We start from the raw sequence: 8,479 nt of genomic DNA, 5'->3' as shown, positions 1-8,479 counted from the left end.
ACACCTTGATTTGTGAAAACTCTGGAGCTTTGTGCCCCCCCTCCCCGCGTCCCGCCCCCCCCCCGCCCCGTCCCCCCCTCCCCCCGTTGGGCGTGAACTATCTACACCGCTAAGCCGGCCACTGCTGCATGGTGGGAAAGGTGGCGTGGGCAGAAGCAAGGACAAAAGAGCAGCCAGGACTCTCTGGAATCTTCTCCCCACGCCGTGAGGTGGTTTGGGCTGCCGGGCCCTGGAACCTGGCTTTTTCCTGCCCGGCCTCTGCCCATCCTTACGTTCATACCCTAGACTTGAACCATCTGCTCCGACCCACAAGATCGGGAGAGCTCTCCCAGCTCCCGTGAACGGGCAGACAGGAAGCTCTTCCTGAAGCTCCTTTCCTTCTCTTTGTGTTGTGCGCACACGGTTTTGTGGGGCTTCACGGTTTTTCTCCCCTCAACAGTTCTGCCGGTGATCTTTCTCTCCACAGCCCGCTGCTTCTCCATCGACTCCCCCTTCTGCCTGCCCACCCCTGCCCTAAAGCAGTCTCTGAACGTCACCTCTGCAGGAGTCCCCGCTGACTCCTTCCTGATGCTCTAAGGTCTCTCCCGTCTCCCAGAGGACCCAAGAGAGCGGTACCGTCATAGTCAAGTGGGTGTTATTTGTTGGCCTAAATTCTGTCCATGCCCCTTGCCTGATGGGGAAACAGAGAGATCTGTGGGTAGTGTCCCACGGGGTCCTTATTCTCAATATATATAATTTTTTTAAAAGGAAAATCCGCTGCATGCTTAGACTTTGCCACAGAGGTTTAGATTTGCTCAGCTAGCTCGATCCGTAATGGATCGGAGCCTGTGATGTCCTGCGCGTAGAATGTTCCAGAATCTTTGAAGGCCGCAGAGCCAGCTGGCTTCCGGAAACCCGGTTACCACGCGGCTGGGCCCTGCCCTGCCCTCCTCCCCCCCCTCCCCCGACTCTTGAGGGAGGACCCGCTACCCCGAGCAGAGTAAATTTTGCATTCCCCCAAGTTCTGTGTGATTAAATCTGCGCCCTCGATATTGCATTAGGCTGGATACTTCATTCAATTATAGGGACAATGAAATAAGAACCGAGGAAGATTTTGCCGGCCCAGAGTCCCCTGAGTGTAAAAAGAAGATGATATTTATTTTATCTACTCCCGACAATAAAGTTTAGGCTGTTTCCTTAAAGCTCCTACCAGGGAAAAATATCTCCTCAAACAGATGAACTCTTCACAGTCATGCCCAACGTAGAACATCTTTTTGTCTGAACTTTAAAAGAAAAAAAAAATGAACGTTTTTGGCTCTAAAGAGAAATAAATAAATGGATGGCGTTGGCTTCTCTGAGATCTTGGCTGAGGGAAAATTGAACATAGCCAAAAGACAAGTATGGCCAAATTAAACAAATGGATTGGGCTGGCTACATCAACTCGCGCTTCAGTGCTCGGAGGGAGGCGTTTCCCACATCAGTACTGTCAGAAAGAGGTCGACTCCCGAGGAGTCACTGGACTGGGAGGGCAGGATGGTATCCTAGGAAAAAATTCCATCTCCCTCCAGAAAGCTGGTGTACAACGCAAAGGCGTGGTGTTATTTATTGTGTCAGGCTCGGCTGTACACATGCTTTCTCCTAACACACGTAGTTGGTTTTCTTTTTTTGTGGTCCCGTCATTGCTTAAAGTCCTTCCAGTCAGACAAGTTAGTTCCAGTAAAGTTGTATTAGTGGTCTTGGGCTCTCATCAGTTGGAAGGTTTAGTTAAAAGCCAATCGGACAAGACACTCACGTTTAGAGAGGATTAAATGTTAACTCAAATGCCGGTGGCTCGGGCAAACCAAAGGCCAGCTGGGGTGTCATTAATAATACTCAGACACAAGAGCACAGAGCTAGGGCTCCAAAGAACAAAGATACAGCTGAGCCCCAGAGAGAAGGGGGGAAGGAGAAGGAGGGGCAAAGGGGAGGAGGAAGGAAGGAGAGAGGGGGAGGAAGGGAGAGAAGAGGGGAAAGAGGCAGTGTAGGCTTCTCTTTAATTAACAGCTTCTCGGGAAGATGTAAGTTGTAGATACAATTTCCTTTAGGCCATATCTTCCAAGTATCTGGTTGTAAAGCAATTGGCAGCTCTTCGGGATCACTACAGTTAAACACCTAAAGTCTGCACTGGCTTCCCCTTCCTCTCTTCATTTCCTTAACAACTGGAGTGTGTGTGTGTGTGTGTCTGTGTGTGTGTGTGTGTGTCTGTGTGTGTGTGTGTGTGTGTGTGTGTGTGTGTGTGTGTGGTGGGATGTGGATTAGCCGGGCATACAACTCTTTCCCACCTCCCAACTTCCTCCCTTGAAACCACAAATGAACAGCATGCTAAGTTTCTCGCCTGGGGGAAAGCAGCGTTTTTCTGGACATTTCTGGAAGTCGAATCACGCAGACCCAATCCCCAGCTCACCTGCAGTTACCATACCAAGCCCATAGAAAAGTCTCAGTTGATGATCAGGAAAGCCAGTAAATTAACCTAATGGAACCGATAACCTTGCAGGTACTGACAAGCAACTGGGCTCCGATATCCACTCAGCTAATGAGCCCGCCCGGGCCCACGGTTAGAATAAGTAGGGTTAGAGTAAGGTGCTGATTTCTGCCGCACACCAGTAGGCCTTCTAGTAACCCTTTACCCCCTGCCCCTGCCCCCAAACCACTTCCAAAAGGCAAAGGACAGCACCTGCCGGTCCAAACAACAACAACAACAACAACAACAACGTGTCTGCAGCCCAGATACTGCAGGTAACTGCCCACAAACGCACCAGGCAGCCAGCGTGCCCAGGGACTGGGAGGCTGCGTCACCGCTGGGAAACTAGCATTGGCAATGATGGGGTCCAGGCCATCCCGGGGCATCAGGGCCTGAGGCCTTAAACAAAGAGTAGGAAGGAAAAGCAATCCACCCATAGGGATAAGAGATCTAGCTAGTTCAGGATCAATAGCGCCTGACCACCCAATTCACATTTTTCAATCATTCAGAGAATGATTGTAAAAGCAAACAATAGTCTTGGGGCTGGGAAGGTGACTCAGTGGTAGAGCGCCTGCCTTGTATGCATGAGGCCCTGGGTTCGATTCCTCAGCACCACATAAGCAGAGAAATATGGAAGTGGCACTGTGGCTCAATGGTAGAGCGCTCACCTTGAGCTGAAGAGCTGAGGGACAGCGCCCAGGCCCAGAGTTCAAGACCCACGACCTACCAAAAAAAAAAAAAGCAAACAACAATCTTGTCAGAATCTGCGTTCTCTCCTTTAGAGGTTTTTTTTGTTTGTTTTCTTATTAACCGGGAGGTAGGCATAATTCAGAGTGGCTGTGGGTATTCCTGTTCAAACTAAGATGTTGTTAAATCTTAAATATCCTTTAGGAATGGCTGCGGGTGGCGTGCATTCTAATAGAAAAGTCACCGTGGCTTCCCATAACTGGCTAAAGACATGAGAATCAGTACGTGGTGTAGCTGTACAACTCCATTACCACAGGACTGCCACGTGACACACGGTCTTAATTTTTTAATATGCACTTTTCTATCTGTTTCACCGAGGTATGACGGATTTCATCTTCAGGCGGTTAGAAAGATAATGCTCCTTTCTTCTCCATGTTCCCATCAGGAGCCTGTGTGTTCTGGGAGCTTTAAAAAAAAAAAAAAGATAACTCAGCAGCTCCATACTGTGTGAAGATGGAAATTCGGCTTCCCAGATGTGATTTCTGTTCAAAAGAACATGGAATCTGGTAAACTTCCCCTGACTCCCTGGGGGGGTGGGAACTATTTTAGAAACTTCACTCATTCTTTCAGACAAGATTCAGAGTGGATCTCTGAGGAGATTTCTTTAAATAAAAAAAAAAAGTATCATCTTATTGAAAGCCCTCTGGACATGAAGGGCCAAACAACGCTATCTCCATAGTTTGTCTCTAAGAATACGCTAGAAACATAAACACCCAGTGACTAGCCACCTGCTTGCCTTTACGTGAAGTGGTGTATTTCTAGAACTCTCTCTGCCCAAAGGGATTCTGGGCAAAATGTTATGTTTGTGTGCTGGCAAAGTGTTGTTTGTTTGTGCGTCTGGCGTGTGTCAGCTCAGATCTGGCTCTCGATGTGCGGTGACTCAGTCTGCTGGGCAGCCGGGGTCCAGGCTGCTATTACCCCCCCCCTTTGTAGATGAGAGGACATCTTCTCCTCCCCCGTTGACAAGGAAGGAGGGAAGCTGGGGTTTGAACCCTGGACTGGCCGACTCCAAAGCCCACACCCTTAACTACCATGTTTACAGACCTTCTCCTCAGTCGTCTCCCTGGTCTTAAAGTCACTAAGCATTCATTTATTTATTTATTTAACAAGTGCCCTGGGCATTGCAGGGCGGGGCAGGCAGGGGTGAGTACGCATCCCGCACAACCCCTGACCCAATCAAATGGACCCACATGCTGATTGGCCCTTCCAGTGAGGGATATAGTAGGACCTGCGATGCTGATTGGCCCTTCCAGTGAGGGAATATTAGGGCCCACGATGCTGATTGGCCCTCCCAGTGCGGGAATGTTAGGACTCACAGGCTGGCTGGTGTCTCTGGGATGAGTGTATGCTCCAAAGACCTGGCACAAATACCCTCTCATGAATACCCTCCCGTCCCTCCGCCCCGTCCCGTGGCTGAGAACCTCCCCTGGCTCCCAGAGCTTTGCTGTTCTTCGAATGTGGTGGCTTTGAGGGAGCGAGCGAGCTCTGGCTTTTCTCATGCTGCCACCGGCAGCCAGTTGTTAAAGTATCATTAACGGGGACCCAGACAGAGATGACAGGTGTAAACAGTGTATAATTTATGATGCGGGGATCAGGTTTCTCCACGCCCTGAGCAACTGCTTGTGGGCTCGCTTCACCTGGGCCCCGTCTGAGCTGTCTGCACCTGCGCTCTCTCTCTCTCTCTCTCTGTGCAGCGTCGTTTGAGAAACATTTGGGATTAGGGACACAGGCCCGCTGACATATGGGAAATGGTTGGTGAATGTCTAGGTGCTGGGTACCCTGGTCTCCTTTCTGCCCAGTGCTGGGGGTGGGGGTGGAGTCAAAGACTTCAGTGACTCTGGTGCTTCTAGAAGGTTTGAGGTTGGGGGGGGGAACTGAACTGCTGTTCCCAGAGGCGGATTCCCTTCTCTGTCTTTTTGCCGGGGCCTCCTTGGCTGCCCTCTTACATTTTTCAGCGCTGACATGTTTCAGGAACACTTGGACTAAGTCGGGGTACTTGGGGGAGGGCGCTCTGACTGAAATGATTTCCTGGAGAAGCTGAACATGGCCTAGGAAGTCCCAATGATGGGAAATCCTGGCCCAGGCAGACCAGCACACGTTTCTAGAAAGCAGACGGGCCAAGCGAGGAAGAAGACAGGAATTCACCTCGCACTGAGCTCCCGGCCTTCCTTCTTCTGGTCCAGCTCGCGTCCCAGGGCCCTGCCCCCCCCCCCGCCCCCCCCCCGCCCCCCAGCTCTCCATGGCCACCGTCAGCCCAGTTCCCAGGTTGAGTTTTCTTCCTGACATTCCACACGCATTCCTTCTCTCAAGGCGGAACTTGTCCTCATTATCCAACACATGCAAAAGGGTAGCCGTGACCTGAATGTAGTTGCTTCCTCCCTCCTCCCCTCCCAGGCCTGTTTCCTCCTCCTGTAACTCCCTCAGAACGACTCCCACATGGCTAGCGTGGTGGTGGGGGGGGGCGGTGGTAGGGTGGCACACACCCTTAATCCCAAATGTTTCAGAGGCACAGACAGGAGGACCTCCGTTGGAGGCTGGCAGGAAAAGCAAGGAAGACTCTATCTCAAACACACACTAAAAACAGAGCCCCAGAGGTCTGCGGAGCGCTGTGCGAGCGGTCCTGCGCCTGTTACTGAACGCAAAGGCCTCGAGTGGCATCCTGAGACTCCGTCCCCCACCCCCACGTGGTTCCTCAGCGAGCTTTGTCCGTCTTCCCACCACGAGCTCTCCCTCCCTCCTGCCCACCATCTTTGCCGCCACCGTTCTGTTTAGCTGAGCTCTCTGGCGTATCCTGTGAGCCGGGCCCCGTCTCTGTCCTTCCCCAGGACGTGATGCTCTCCCCGGAGGCCCCCACCCAGGCCCGGTCCGGCCCACGCCACCCACCAGGTGCCCGTCTCCACCACTGCCAGCCCCAAAGGGGCTCTTGAGTCCTCAAAAACCTTACGGTGACGTCCGGCTGCTGCTACTTCACAGGACGTTCAGGGTCCCCTCCCCAGGGACCGGCTCTGGCCCCTGCTCCCCGTCCAGTGCTCCCCTGCTCCCTCCCTTCACACAGAGCACCGGCTGCGACGGGGAACAGGCCCAGGCACCCACAGCCGAACCACACTGCCCGCCTCTGGGCTGTGGGCCCTGACATCTCCCATGATGCCTTTCTGCTGGACACACAGGGCTCTGGGCAGTGCTGCGGGGAGCGGAGGGAGTTGTTGTCCCTGAGTTTAGGAATGCAAACATGAAGAAGACGTTACACTGTGACGGCCGAAGGCTTTTCCACAGGGACCACAGAAACCTCACCCAGGCGCTGGCCGCCGAGGAGATAGATGGCAGATTCAGGCCTTTCTGGCAACGGAAATACCAGGAAAGGGAATGTATTCACCCTTGCGAGTGTGGAAATTCAGCCGCTTTGCCTCGGGGAGAAAGACGCGGGCCATGAGATTTGGCACAGCTGGCATAGGAGTTGTGACCAAGTCACATTATGGGAGAGGTGGAGGGAGAGAGGGAAGATGGAAGGAGGGAGGGAGGGAGGGAGGGAGGAAGGGAGGGAGGGAGGGAGGGAGGAAGGGAGGGAGGGAGGGAGGGAGGTCAGTGGTCTGGGGAGAAACAGGGTACAGGTGTAAGGCCCACAGAAGCCCCACTGGTTCATGGAGGACAGGAAGGATCTGAAGGAAGTGGTTGTACAAGTTTCCAGACAAGTGTGTGATCTCTGGAGTTTAAATGACTGGAGGCTTACTGGGGGCCACTGACTGTCCACCTGGCCTCACAGCCAACTGGAAATACAAGCTGACTGGGTCGATGGTGGTTGACCCGCCAGCCAGGAACGCAGACGGCAGGCAGGAAGGCTGACTCCGATGGGAGATGGCCTAACAGCGTTCTGTCGAGATTACAGGGGTCATGAACCCCAAGATCCAGACACACCCTGAAAAGTGGGGCTGAGGCTGACCAGAGAGGGAGGCTGGAGGGCTTATTGATGTAGGTGGGTAGCTTTTGGGTTTGGGGTTGGTTTGTTTGTTTCCTTTTTTGAAGACGAGGTCTCCCTCAAAGCCCCGGCCGGCTTCATCATCATGATCTTCCCACCTCAGCCTCCCGAGGGCTGGGATTACAGACGTGTGTCACCACGCCTCGCCTGCCCGACCCCTCTCTTCCCCACACCCCTTCCCTTTCTCTCCATCAGATCCAGTCTTGTGCAAGTTAAGCCCAGTTCATCTTTGAAATACCCCACCTGGGAACCCTCAGTACAGAGACTCCAAATGCCAACGGCCTTGTGAACCGCACCATGGCCCTTTCCTCGGTCTTTGTTTCCCTTGCCACCCAGGGAATGCTTACAGAGCGAGGTTCTTCTACAGCTCCAAGCATACATGCTAGGCTTTAGGCATTGCCATATTTGTTTATCATTAAGCAGCAACTACAAGCATTAAAACAAACAAACAAAAAACACCACAGCTCTCCAGATCATTCAATCATCGCCATCTCCTTCGCCCACATGAATGATTTCAGATAAAAGGTGCCCGCCAGACTGGACTGGTGTCTATCCCCAGCTCTACCTGTGAGGAACTTGATTTTCTTGTACGAGAATCATCAGTTAGGAAAATCAAGCCTGAGGAACAGCAGTGAACTGGGCTCCCCTCCCCTGTCCCGTTCCCCCCCCCCCCCCACGGGACTGGATTGGTCCTTTGGTACCATTTCTAAGAGCGCTTGGAATCAACGGGAGCGGGGAAGAGCTGAGTCCATTGTTTACTTACAACTAAACCAAAGACTCCTCTCCCGCAGCATTAGGATTCCTGCTTGGCTGGTTTTAAATAGACGAGACTCTGCCCAGACATTTGCCACCAGCTCAGAGAAGAAAGAGACATTGTCCGGGGACACAGTCGTGGGAAGGCCGGCCGCACCGGGGTCGGACTGCACACCTCAGACCTCAAGTGGACTTTGACCAATCAAAGTCTCCCTGGACATCTCGCACAGGGCAGGCCAACCCAGGGAGGACCGAAGAAAGAAATCCCCTAAGTACCTCTGTTGGGAAGACATTACGGCACTAAAATGGGGAGACCCAAGCTGGCCAGCAAACCACCCCCCCGACTCTCACAACAAGCTACCATGTGCTTATCGGCCTTGGACCACAGAGAAAGGCCCCGATCTTCCACCAAACGCCCTGGTAACCAGCCCAGGTCCCGATTGGCCCAATGGGCGGGGTACACCATTGTCCAGTCCTCTTTCCAGTTGGGGGACGGCCACCCAAAGCCAGCACCTCTGAATGGGGGA

At 52.9% G+C, this 8,479-nt stretch overlaps 1 protein-coding gene across 1 annotated transcript in view; it reads right to left on the bottom strand.

Moving 5' to 3' along the window:
* Sema6a (semaphorin 6A) overlaps positions 1–8,096 on the bottom strand; it is a 69,104-nt gene extending 61,008 nt beyond the window's left edge. The window contains exon 1 of the mRNA XM_042672522.1: positions 7,963–8,096. The gene's annotated coding sequence lies outside the window, so the exon portion shown is untranslated. The remainder of the gene's footprint in view (positions 1–7,962) is intronic.
* Between the last annotated feature and the right edge of the window lie 383 nt (positions 8,097–8,479).

Source organism: Dipodomys spectabilis, unplaced genomic scaffold (assembly GCF_019054845.1).
Source record: "Dipodomys spectabilis isolate Male_0828 unplaced genomic scaffold, ASM1905484v1 ptg000714l, whole genome shotgun sequence".
NCBI classification, from domain to species: Eukaryota; Metazoa; Chordata; class Mammalia; order Rodentia; family Heteromyidae; genus Dipodomys; species Dipodomys spectabilis.
The sequence above is the reverse complement of the archived record's forward strand: the minus strand, read 5'-3'. Positions and strand labels throughout refer to the sequence as shown.